The 5,868-nt window shown below is 33.7% G+C and overlaps 1 protein-coding gene across 1 annotated transcript in view; it reads left to right on the top strand.

Annotated features, from left to right (window-relative positions):
- The first annotated feature begins 5,140 nt into the window (after positions 1-5,140).
- Positions 5,141-5,868, top strand: part of LOC108747781 (1-phosphatidylinositol 4,5-bisphosphate phosphodiesterase epsilon-1-like) — a 32,562-nt gene continuing 31,834 nt past the window's right edge. Inside the window, exon 1 of the mRNA XM_018485548.1 lies at positions 5,141-5,471. The gene's annotated coding sequence lies outside the window, so the exon portion shown is untranslated. The remainder of the gene's footprint in view (positions 5,472-5,868) is intronic.

Consider the following 5,868-nt stretch of genomic DNA (forward strand, 5'->3'; position numbering starts at 1 on the left):
TATTATAATATAAAAAACTAATACTTTTAATAATCTTAATTAACTTTAATTAACTTTAATATATATATATATATTTTCCTCACTTTTTCATTTTTACAGTAAATATGCTAAAAAAATAGCTATTTAAATCTAGATAAGATTTCCCACGCTTTTTTTCAACTATTGTATATAATGACTTAAAAAACTCTAGAAGTACTTTAAATTTTATTTGTGTTTCTCTTATAAATTGTTTCTAAAGTATGTCAATGCAGCTTCCAATTGTAAATATATTGATTGGCGATTCACGATAAATTGATTAACCGATACTTTACAAAAAATCCCTGTGATAAATTTACCCGCACGAGTCCGTGAGATAAAGATCTCGCTTCTGAGAACGTGCAGAAAGACAAGACACGAAGTGCACTCGAATGGATTTCGGACTTCAGGTCCTTCGAAAGACTATAAATCGTTCTCAATGTCCTTGCTCGAATCGCTTTCCCGGTTCTCTTCTCTCTTTCTTTCGATAATAAATCCAAGTCTCTTGACTTCGAGCTTCTCTTATACTTCTCTCTTTTGCAGATCGCGGTCAGCGCGTTGCCGGGCCTGAGAAGTAACGTCAGAACAACGACGACAACGGAGGAAGCAACTCAGTGGAGGAAGGCGTGAGAGGGGCTTCTCGATCGACTTTATATCGATGGAGCCGTCCTGATGCAGACCGCGGAACTACGCGGGAATCACCCGGCCTGGTCGTCGGACTAATTCTACCGGCAGGCCCTGGCTATTTCACAGAGCAGCGAGCTGTCTCATCCCCGTCGACGGCAACAGACCCAGCCACTTCCACTTCCTCCACCCCACGTGGCCGCACCATTACCTGATAAGGTAATTTTTTTTTTATCTTTATCGAAACTGCATTCTTATAGATTTCTAGAGCAAATATTTATACTCGTGTAATACACACCAATTGAAAACTGAAGGATTTACTCCGTAATAATAACTAATCTAACGTTTCTATACGTTTCTTATGTCGAAATATCATTGATTACATTTTTTGGTGTCATCCTAAATTAAAAACAATGTATTGTATAATTAAAATCTTCTTATTAAGAATATAATTGCAAACATTATGCAAAAATTAATGTAAATAGTTGTTTGTAAATTAAATAGTGGATAAATTTGTAATAGTGGATGAGATCACTCAAAGAAACGAGAATTTCTTTTAAAAATTTTATAATTCTTATATACCTATATCAATCTATATATTTATATATTTAAAATGTTGGAAGTTCTGGAACGTTTGTCATATAAGATCGATTCCGACAGCAGAAGAAACGCAAATATTGTAGAAGTACAACAAACTATCGATAAAAATACATTTTATAGATTGTGTTTTATACAATTTTGTTCATGAATTTCTCAATGCTGTACGCTATGTGGAACTGCAGAAGCATAGACATTATCTCGTTAAGTTCAAAGCGATTGATTCACAAACAAGATATTATCGATGTACGTTGCAATTATGCAGGAGCCATTTATGTTCATGATCCGATCTGTTGATTAATCTCTTTATCGGGTTATCGCGCTATTATCTGATAAGGTTCGCCAATTGACTACGAGCACGCCGAGGCATGCCAGGGTTTAACCGGCCACTCTGTCCACACTCGATACGTGTTTGCATGGTGGTTGAAGATCTTTAGCAGATCGTTTGCTCGAAGACGTTGATGGACGAGTTTATATATGCAGAACAAGTCCATCCCGCTCCCGCACATGATTCGCTACATGATAATCGTCCTGCATAAGAGCAATGCACGCAGAAACAAGAACGCTGTATCGCGATATCGGCAATTACTTCTTTTAAGATGTATGCACACCGCAAACATTGTACGAGAAATTACATCTCGGTGGGTTAGAAACGTTACGGTAGAGAGCCGTCCTACTTATCTTGGTAAGCTCTGCGTAAGGCGGTCATAAATTCCGCCCGGAGTAATTACGGGATATTTGCGAGACGCACTCGTAAAGGGTTTCCATTGAATAGTTTCGCCTCTCGGTCTGAAAGAGAGAAATAGAAATGAAGCTCGATGTCGAAATGAAGCATTACTTCTAGATATTCCGTATTCAAATTTTCTGAACTAAGATCTCTTTTGACTTGTAACATCCGTTTACATTATGCGCGTTGCATTCGTTATTATAGAGAGCTTTCAATAGACATTACTATGTAGCTTGGGATATTTCACGTGATGAAATCCTTTTTCTCATTTTAGTCGCCGGCCTACTGATAAATTAACCGCATGGATATTATAATAGATTCCGCTTACATTCGAGACGCTTAAACTATAACGAGACGAATGTGAAATTTTGTCCTGAACCTTTTATTTTGCGTTATATACTCGCGTTTTAATTTCGCCGAAGACATAGTGCTTATAACGAAACGAAAGTACAATCTGCTGTGGATTAAATTTTTTTCAAATCATTTTTTCAAATAACGTGAAAGCCAAGTAATTGAAAAAATGTTTTTCACGCTACATCACGAAAATACAAAAATTATGTAGCAGCCCGAAATAGTTTTCAAGTTCAACAAAATATGCGTGGGTGATGATCGTTGCAGATACTATAAAAATAACTATCAGCAACGAGAAAGGAGAGGAAAGAAAAAGAATATATAACGCGTTCTTCCATTATTCTGCTGCCAGAGGCAAGTACGTCGAAGCTCGCAATATTCGAGATACCTCGAATTATTCCATGGCATTTTATGAATGTCGCTACGAATGAATGCATTCGCAATAATTTTGCGCCATCTTATAATAAGCACACACCATGTCGTACTTGATTTTAACGAGACGCAGCATTCTTAATCGTTTCTAAGGAAACTGGGTCAGATTTAAAAGTTGCCGGCGATTTCACGCATATGTTTCATACTTAATTTTTACAATATCCTATACGAAAAATACGATTTTGCGCGCGCAGAATTTATTTAAAAAATTGAGCTAAATACAGATCTGTTAAAAAAGTTTATGAGACTGCAAATGCGTTATTATTAATGAATGATTGTTCTCTCAAATAAGGTAGTGATGGTTAATTAATAAGTAATATATTTTTTTCATTGAAAATGAAACATTTAGTTTACACGGAAAAACGATTTTGATGGAGTATTAAAAAATTTACAATTAGCTAAATCTGATAATAATTTTATTTAACTATCAAAATAACTAAATAAGAGAAATAGCAATTATCAAAGTTAGATTTTGAAATAATATATCTATATGTATTAAAATAATTTTTATTCTATTAAAATAATTAAGATGCTGAAACTTTTTGCAGCATTGTTTATCGTACTTGAATTTCCTAATTATTTTTATAAACCAACAAAATTATTTTTAGATCTGTATAATCTAGCTGTAAATACTTCACCAAAAAATCCTTTTCATCTATAAACTAAATGTTTCATTTTCGATGGAAAAGGTATACTTGTCATTTATGTCAAGTCTCACTTCTTTCTTTTAGAAAACAATTCAATATTTTCTAATAATACATTTGCAATTCTATTTTCTAAACTTCTTTGATTACGCAAACGTATAATATTTTTCCGGTTTATATTTCACAGTCCCCAGTGCTTCGTACCGGATGTCAAAATACAAAATACCATGAACTGTGTTTTTACTTCAGCATCAATGGTATCTGTAGCGCGGAATTATTCATCGAAGACCTAAAAGACACTTTTATTCGATGGTCGCGTTGAATTTCGTGCATCACTCGCACCGGTAAAAAACCATCGAGCTGACCTTTTTACACGGCAAATGTTAAACGATGGGCAAAAATTGCACTATGTTTCTTTTGCAAACTGGCACGCTGGAAACGTCAATTGCTGGCGACGCGGTCTTTAAACGTACGGTCGCAAAAGATAAATTGAGCGAAATACATATCATTAATCATCTGTAAACTTCATTTCGAATTTGCACATATTTAATTCATAATTCGGGCGATTTAATAAATATTGTGTTAATATCGAAATCAAATGTAATTGAATATGAAGATTATCATGGTTCATTAGGCGCGACCTGATTACAACGCGTGTATAAATTTTGATGTAATCGTATTGAAAATAACTAAGCCGAAAATAATATTATATAAAAATAATATTATAAATAAATATTATAAATAAAAGAAGAGAAAATAAATATTTTTTTTATATATACTGTATTTTTGTAATTGTAAAAATAAATTAATTTTTGTACTCAAAGGTCCAAAACATTTATCTGAGTATATAAATACGCTATCGGTTTTTCCACAATATTTGTTAATCGAAATTTAAATAATCACCAAACAATGTATTTATCGACAATTAGCTCACGACCGAAGATTGTCTATATCAAGATTTAAATAAAATTATCTATATCAAGATTTTTACGACACGACATATTATACAACACTTTTAAAAAATATACATAATAATATACGATGTTATCGTAATATTTTGTGAACAAAAGAATCGCGATATCACTTTAAAAGAAACTTACACAAATGTTTTGTTTTTTATTTCATTTCTGTGTTAATTTTTAATATAATATAACTTCTTACATTTTTATTTTCTTCGTGTATTTTTATTATCTTTACTATTAATAAATATGGAAAAGTTATTTAATTTCTGCAATCTTTCAATAATATGTCATATTAAAAAATTGATTATAGAAATTGCTTCTTGATTAAACTTTAGATCGCATAAGCTACATTGCATGAAATTTAAAAAAGACTATATAAACATAAATAAATACATATAAATAAAAATTATACATATCTATATATAATATATAGCGCACAGTCTTATATTTATAAAAATACAGAACGTAGTAAATAGTTCATGTCTTATATCAAAATATTAAACTTTAAAAAACTTAAAAGTTTGTAAAACTTTAACGAACTTTAGAAGATTTTTAAGTCTATTATACTTTCAAAAACTTTAATTTTAACATTATCAAAATATGATAATACGGGTGTAAAAAAATTTACTATAACAGAAAATAACATTCTATTCTGTCTTCGATAAAACTTTATTGTCACATTCCCTTCTCTCTCTTTTTTTTTTTATATTATCCTATAGATACATTAAATGTATAATAATAATGTAATGTAATGTAATGTAATGAATTTGATAAACATTTTCAGAGCTGGAGAAGCGGCCGCAGCCGCAGCCGCCTCGGAGCTCTGAGGAGCTGGAGGATCTGCATAAGCTGCTGCACTTCCCCGAGGAGGTGGCGCTCAGGTTGACGGAAAGCGAGTACCATCTATTCTACCAGGTACCACCGCACGAGTACCTGAGGCACGTGGCACAGGATCAAACCACGTTGCAAAAACCACCTGCCAGGCCACCCCCGTCGCCGAGTCTCAGCTGCAGCAACCCCAGCACCATCAACAGCTCGACCCAAACTGAGGACGAAGTATCCTGGCCTGTTGCCACGGTGTACTCCACCGTGCAGATCCTCATTGATCGTTTCAATGAGGTACATTAATTCTTCCTTTTGCATTTGCACTTTTCAAAAATTTGCACGTAGATGTCTTTTGATTACGATTACAGAATGCTACGGACGGGTTCTCTAGATTACTATTTCTAATCAACAAAGAGTTATTATTATTTTATGTAAATAAGAAGAAAAATAATTGTATCGAAGATGATAATAGACGTGAATCAATCTCATCGTGGAGGAAAACGCTCTACGCCAAGAAACCTCTCGGTTTTTAGTCCGCGGAAACTCTCATCAGCCGCTTTTAATGAGGTATCCACTCCTCCAACGGCTTTCCGTACGTTTTCGCCAGACACTTTCACCCACTTTACTCACACACATACACACACACACACACACACACACACACACACACACACACACACACACACACACA

Source organism: Trachymyrmex septentrionalis, unplaced genomic scaffold (genome assembly GCF_001594115.1).
Source record: "Trachymyrmex septentrionalis isolate Tsep2-gDNA-1 unplaced genomic scaffold, Tsep1.0 scaffold20, whole genome shotgun sequence".
NCBI lineage: Eukaryota > Metazoa > Arthropoda > Insecta > Hymenoptera > Formicidae > Trachymyrmex > Trachymyrmex septentrionalis.